At 42.7% G+C, this 7,249-nt stretch overlaps 1 non-coding gene across 1 annotated transcript; it reads right to left on the bottom strand.

Annotated features, from left to right (window-relative positions):
- Window positions 1-6,097: 6,097 nt before the first annotated feature.
- LOC129457975 (U4 spliceosomal RNA) lies at window positions 6,098-6,238 on the bottom strand. Its single transcript, XR_008649490.1, has one exon. It is a non-coding gene; the product is annotated as a U4 spliceosomal RNA (small nuclear RNA).
- Between the last annotated feature and the right edge of the window lie 1,011 nt (window positions 6,239-7,249).

Here is a 7,249-nt window from a genome sequence, read left to right as displayed (position 1 = left end):
TAATTAGAACTTTGTTTATAAAATAAAATCAAGTTTCTGTAAATTTTCTTTATTTCAGAGTAATATTTCTCCAATCTGACTTTGTGTCAGAATTACCCAAAGAGGTATAGAAAAACTCTTAATTCCTTGACCAGCCCTCAGGCTTAAAGACACTATCTCTGAAAGTGAAGCCCCCCAAATAGGCATTTTTTTTTTTTTTGACATGATCTTACCCTCCTGCCCAGGCTGAAGTGCAGTGGCATGATCACTGCTTGCTGCAGCCTCTGCCTCCCAAGGGTCAGGTGATCCTCCCACCTCGGCCTCCAAGTAGCTGGGGCTACAGGCACGTGCCACACCTGGCTAATTTTTGTATTTCTTGTAGAGATGGGGTTTTTCCATGCTCCCCAGGCTGGTTTCAAATTTCTGAGCTCAAGTGATCCGCCCACCTAGGCCTCTTAAACTACTGGAATTACAGGCATGAGCCACGACACCCAGCCAAAAATAGGCATTTTGAAATGCTTTCAAAGTTAGTCTTTGAACTTTTTCAAAGTCACCACTATTCCCAAGTAGTAACATCAGTAACTCCAGGGTAGTTGGCCTATATTGTTCCATTATGGTGCTCATTCATCTCTCAGTCTGCAGTGTTTCATTTTGAAATCACCATTTTAAAAATAAAATTATGCTAAAAAGGAATTTGATGAGATAAAAGGAAAAGGAGAAAAATTAAAAGTGACCACATAAAATATCAGCTCACTATTATATTCATAAATTCACTTATTTAGAAAACAAGGTTGAAATATTTGTATTCTAAATCTTTTGTGTAGGTGGGGAGAGGTGGTTGATTGGACAATAATCTTCAAGTCTATTTTGAAATTTTTAGGTCGGCTGTGGTGGCTCATGCCTGCAATCCCAACACTTTGGAAGGCCAAGGCGGGAGAGAGGATTGCTTGAGCCCAGGTGTTCAAGACCAGCCTGGTCAACATAGCAAGACACTGTCTCTAAAAGAAAGAAAAGTAATTGTTTTCCCCTTGGATATTTGGTTTACTTCTTTTCTTTTCCTTCCCTCCCCCTCTCCCTCCCCCTTCTCCTCCTCCTTCTCCTCCTCCTTCTCTTCATTCTTCTTTCTTCTTTAGGGGAGAAGCAGAAGACACAAGTTCCATGAATACTTATTTTCTTTTCATTCCACTGGGTTTTTCCATTTAATCTCTACTAGCATTGTGGCAAAAAGCCAAAAACCCTAGATCTGAAACATGCCTTGCTGACTTTTTTTTTTTTTTTTGAGACAGAGTCTTGCTGTGTTGCCCAGGCTGGAGTGCAATTGTGTGATCTCGGCTCACTGCAACCTCCACCTTCCAGGTTCAAGTGATTCTCTTGTCTCAGTCTCTAGCGTAGCTGGGATTACAGGTGCATACCACCACGCCAGGCTAATTTATTTTTATTTTTATTTTTATTTTTATTTTTTGAGACGTAGTCTCGCTCAGCTGCCCAGGCTAGAGGGCAGTGGTGTGATCTTGGCTCACCACAACCTCCGCCTCCTGGATTAAGAGATTCTCTTCCCTCAGCCTCCCGAGTAGCTGGGACTACAGGCGCCATGCCCTGCTAAGTTTTGTACTTTTAGTAGAGACGGGGTTTCACTATGTTGGCCAGGCTGGTCTCGAACTCCTCACCTCGTGATCTGCCGCCCTCAGCTTCCCAAAGTGCTGGGATTACAGGCATGAGCCACTGTGCCCGGCCAATGCCCGGCTAATTTTTAAAATTTAATTTGGTTTTATGTATGTATGTATGTATGTATGTATGTATGTATGTATTTATTTTTTGAGATGAAGTCTCACTCTGTCGCCCAGGCTGGAGTGCAGTAGCGTGATCTGGGCTCACTGCAACCTCCGCCTCCCTTCCCGGATTCAAGTGATTCTCCTGCCTCAGCCTCCCAAGTAGCTGGGACGCCCAGCTAATTTTTGTATTTTTAGTAGAGTCAGGGTTTCATCATGTTCGCCAGGCTTGTCTCAAACTCTTGACCTCAAGTGATCCACCCGCCTCAGCCTCCCAAAGTGCTGGGGTTGCAGCCGTGAGCTCCCGCACTGGTCGTGGCTGACTTTTTTATAGCCTTGCTTCTCCAAGCCTGGTCCTTGGTCCAGCATCACCTGGGAACAGACTCTCAGACCCCGTCCATAACTACCGAATCAGAATGTGCATGTTAGCAAGATCCCCGGGTGATGTGTGTGTATTAAAATTCAGGAACCACTGTCTTACAGTAATTGTAAGGGTTACAATCTAAAGCTGGTGGAGGAGGAAAGAAGAAGAAGCGAGTCTGGTTGTGGAGGGGACATGTATTAGTTTCCTAGGGTTGCAATAACAAAATACCACAAACTGGGTGATTAAAACAATAGAAATTTATTCTCTCACAGTTCTCTGGAAACCAGAAGTCCAAAGTGAAGAAGTCGGCAGAGCCACATTCCTTCTGAAACTCTGGGTAGAATCCTTCCTTATATTTTCCTAGCTTCCAGGGGTGACCATGGATACTTGCAGCTCCTGGGTTTGTAGCTGTATTACTTCAGCCTTTGCTCCTGTGGTCACATGGCATTCTCCCTGAGTGCCTGTCTTTTACGTCGTCGTCTTATAAGGACACAAGTTATGTTGGATTAGGGCCCAGTGAATACATTGTAAATTGATTATATCTGCAAAGGTCCTATTTTCAGATACGGTCACATGGACAAATACCTGGGTATAGGATGTCAATAAATTGCTTTGGGGGAACACGATTTATCCCATAATAGGGAGATGTGGAGATTTTATTATCAATAAGTTGAAATGCACTATGTGAAAAATAACTTAAAAAATAAGCTGATCATATTTTATTTTTAAATTTTATTTATTTATTATTTATTTTTGAGACAGAGTCTCACTCTGTTGCCCAGGCTGGAGTGCGGTGGCACGATCTCGGCTCACTGCAACCTCTGCCTCCTGAGTTTAAGCGATTCTCCTGCTTCAGCCTCCCAAGTAGCTGGGATTACAGGTGCATGCCGCCATGCCTGGCTAATTTTTTTTTTTTTTTTGTATTTTTAGTAGAGACAGGGTTTCACCATGTTGGCCGGGCTAATCTCGAACTCTTGACCTCAAGTGATCCATCTGTTTCGGCCTCCCAAAGTGCTGGGATTACAGGTGTAATCCACTGCACCCAGCCTCAAGGGCAACTTAGCATCTCTTATAACATCATGCCAAGTTGAAAGTAAGAACTCAGTAGTTATTAATAATAATAGTCAAAGCTATGGCATACCTCTGGACAAGCATACAAAATCTCACATGTTTAAATCTACCTATGGTACAAGGCAAGACAAACTTCTACCACAAAGGGTTAGTTTGACCATGGAAAGTAAGCTCTAAAAAAAAGGGAAAAAGTCAGGCATGGTGGCTCACGCCTGTAATCCCAGTTACTTGAGAGGCTAAGGCAGGTGGAATTGCTTGAACCCAGGAGCTGGAGGTTGCAGTGAGCTGAGATCAGGCCACTGCACTCCAACCTGAGTAACAGAGCAAGACTCTGTCTCAAGAAAAAAAAAGGTGAAAAAAAAAATTATAGCTAAAATTATAATCACATTGACAGATAAACCAAAAATATCGTAGGACCAGAGCAAGAAAGAGAAGGGAATCCTTATAATCCCAGGAAGGGATAAGAGTAGGACCAGAGGGGTAGCTTCAAGGTAGTAATGTCTTTTTAAAAGCCCTTGACAGTTTGTAGTAGAAATCTCTTTTTGTCTGCCCAGCATTAATTCTCCCTCTTTCCTTTGAGAAGCCTCAAGTCATCCTGGCCAACATTTCTGTGTAGAACTCTCAGCCACAGTGCTTGCCTTCCCCTCGTCCCTTACCCCAAGGTTGAAACACAGGGCTATTTATGTCCTAGCCATCTAAATATGGAGTATAGTCTCAAAAATGAAGAAGGTGGTTGAAGCTGAGTCATTTTAGTCGTAGTGATCAGAGACACCAACCAGATATTTTGTTTGTTTTCCCACTGAGAATCCCAGAGCAACCCTAGTTGCTATCCTCCACAAGTCCCCATTGGTTTTTTGTTTTGTTTCTTTTTTTTTTGAGACAGTCTTACTCTGTCACCCAGGGTAGAGTGACAACCTCTGCCTCCAGGGTTCAAGCAATTCTCCTGCCTCAGCCTCCCAGGTAGCTGAGATTACAGGTGCCCACCAACATGCCCGGTTAAGTTTTGTATTTTTAGAAGAGATGGGGTTTCACCATGTTGGCCAGGCTGGTCTCGAACTCCTGAGCTCAGGTGATCCACCCACCTAGTCCCCATTGTTTAGCTATTTCTTTTTTTTGAAATGCTACCTAGTATCTTTCCAAATGTTATTTTATTAAAAAAATTTAAGTGTCAATGTTTAATTTGTATATTGTTATTTTTAGTTAATTATAATTTATTTTCAATTATTTTTGATGGGCCCAGAGCTAGCCTCAGTTGATTTCTATTGCTTACAAAGAAACCTAAGCAACAAAGATACTGATGGAGAGAACACATACTGCTCACCCGCTAAGACACCTGAAATAGTAGTCTGCATTCATGATAAATAAAATATGCACTCTTGAAACATAATGCTCTTTTCAGTTTGTTTCAATGGATTTTACCATTACTGTCCTATATATTTTTTACATTTTTGTTTACTTATTTATTTATTTTAGAGATGGAGGGTCTCACTGTGTTGCCCAGGCTGGAGTGCAGTGGCTATTCACAGGTGCAATTATGGCACATTAGAGCCTTGAACTTCTGCACTCAAGCTAGCCTCCTGCCTCAGCCTCCTTAGTAGCTGGGACTACAGACATGCACCACTGCATCCAGCTAGCCCTGTACTTCAGGCTGAGTCATTTTTCCTTTCTAACAACCCAAATTGCCAGTGGGTGAAAATGAGAGAATCTTTATTATTATGCTACTTGAAGACACCATTAATCTTTTAAACTTTTTTTTTTTTGAGACAGGGTCTTGCTCTGTTGCCCAGGCTGAAGTGCAGTGGTACAAACATGGCTCACCACAGCCTTGACCTCCTGGGCTCAAGCAATTCTCCCGCCTTAGCCTCCCAAATAGCTGGAACCACAGGTGCACACCACCATGCCCAGCTAATTTTATTTACTTATTCTTTTTTTTTAAGATGGAGTCTCGCTCTGTCTCCCAGGCTGGTGTGCAGTGGCTCAATATTGGCTCAATGCAAACTCCGCCTCCTGGGTTCAAGTGATTCTCCCACTTCAGCAACCTGAGTAGCTGGGATTTCAGGTGCGTGCCACCACACCCGGGTAATTTTTGTATGAGGCGCCCCAAAGTGCTGGAATTACAGGCATGAGCCACTTCACCTGGCCTATTTACTTATTCTTTTGTAGAGATGGGGTCTTACCATGTTGCCCAGGCTGGTCTTGAACTCCTGGGCTCAAGCGATCCTCTCATCTAGGCCTCCTCAAATGCTGGGATTACAGGCATGAGCTACTGCACCCAGCCCCAATAATCTTCTTTATGTTGTCTCCAAATGGCTTTCGTGATAATTGCAATATTAAGATTAATAAAAAGTGCTCCAAATTCCTCATTAGAGGTAGTTTACCAAGGGTCTAATTGGCATAATAGAAACAGAGTCATCGTTATGCCAGGCTAAATGTGATCTTTTTTCTGCAAGCAAAGAAATAATATTAGCTTAAAGCTTTCATATTGACTAACACTAATTGTGTGTGCTTTGAGTTCTCCTGATAAAACTTAGCGTTTATTTATTTATTTATTATTCAGTCACTGTAGAGATGGTCATAATTTGCCAATGCTGGAGTCTGGGCTCAGTGGCTCACACCTATAATCCTAGCACTTTGGGAGGCCAAAGTGGGAGGATCGCTTGAGCCCAGGAGTTCAAGACCAGCCTGGGCCACATGGTAAACCCCATCTCCACAAAAAAATATGAACATTATTTGGGTGTGGTGTTAGGTGCTTTAGTCCCAGCTACTTGGGAGACTGAGGTGGGAGAATCACTTGAACCCAGGAGGTGCAGTGGGAGGCTGAAGTGGGAGGATCACCTGAGCCTGGGAGGTTGAGGCTGTGGTGAGCTGTGACTGTACCACTGCACTCCAGCCTCTGTGATAGAGTGAGACCATTTCTTAAACAAACAAACAAAAAATTGCCAATGCTGATTATATCGCAAGTCATTACAGTGAAGTATTGGGAACAGTTTTCAATTAATAATAATCACACCTTGGATAAACTGCGTTGGCTACCATACTGTCACTGCTCAAAGCTTCCTGATAAAATTTAATTTGACCAAGGTATATGAGCTTCTCAGAATCTTTACTGCTTACTCTTGTAAGTCTCCCTCTCTTGACATGCTTGCATCAGTGGCTGCATGGTGGATATGGTTTCATTTCACTGGAGTGTAGGGGGCATATAAGGAAAGTAAATCCAAAATGGTAACTGATTTTGAGATTACAGTGAATCATAAGTGCCATGATAAGGACTCCACACTTACACAGAATGCGTTAATGGATTTTGACCAAAGTAAGGGAAATGACATTCTTTAGTGCTTATTATGTGCCTGCAACTACATTATTCATTGATTTCCTGAATATGATAGATGAGGATTTAGCTCTCTTATACCACCTATGACTTTAAGTAAAATATTTAAGACTCAACCAATTAAAAATAAATCAATGACAATGTGAATACCTACTTTGTTGGAAGAGGGTATACACACCTGTCTTTCTCTTTACCTGTCTCTTCTCTTTGTACCTGTTAAATTCCGTCATCTCTATGTCCCTTCACCTTATTGAGGTTGATGACATTTATATAATTAACTGTTTTGAGATTTGTCTATAGGTTGACAATGAAAGTAAAGTCTTACCATTTGTATTATTAAGACTGGGATGAGAGCAGTGGCTTAGGCCTGTAATCCCAGCACTCTGGGAGGCCGAGGTGGGCGGATCAATTGAGGCCAGGGGTTCAAGACTAGCCTGGCCAACATGATGAAATCCCATCTCTACTAAAAAATGCAAAAATTAGCCGGGCGTGGTGACACACACTTGTAATCCCAGCTACTTGGGAAACTGAGGCGGGAGGATCGCTTGAACCTGGGAGGCAGAGGTTGCAGTGAGCCCAGATTGCGCTACTGTACTCCAGCCTGGGTGACAGAGCAAGACTCTGTCTAAAAAGGAAAAAAAAAAAAAAAAAGACTATATGGTCTGGGCTTGGTGGCTCATGCCTGTAATCCTAGCATTTTGGGAGGCCGAGGGAGTGGATTGCTTGAGCTCGGGAGTT

Source organism: Symphalangus syndactylus, chromosome 11 (assembly GCF_028878055.3).
Source record: "Symphalangus syndactylus isolate Jambi chromosome 11, NHGRI_mSymSyn1-v2.1_pri, whole genome shotgun sequence".
Lineage (NCBI taxonomy): Eukaryota > Metazoa > Chordata > Mammalia > Primates > Hylobatidae > Symphalangus > Symphalangus syndactylus.
This window is presented reverse-complemented; position numbering and strand designations above follow the sequence as displayed.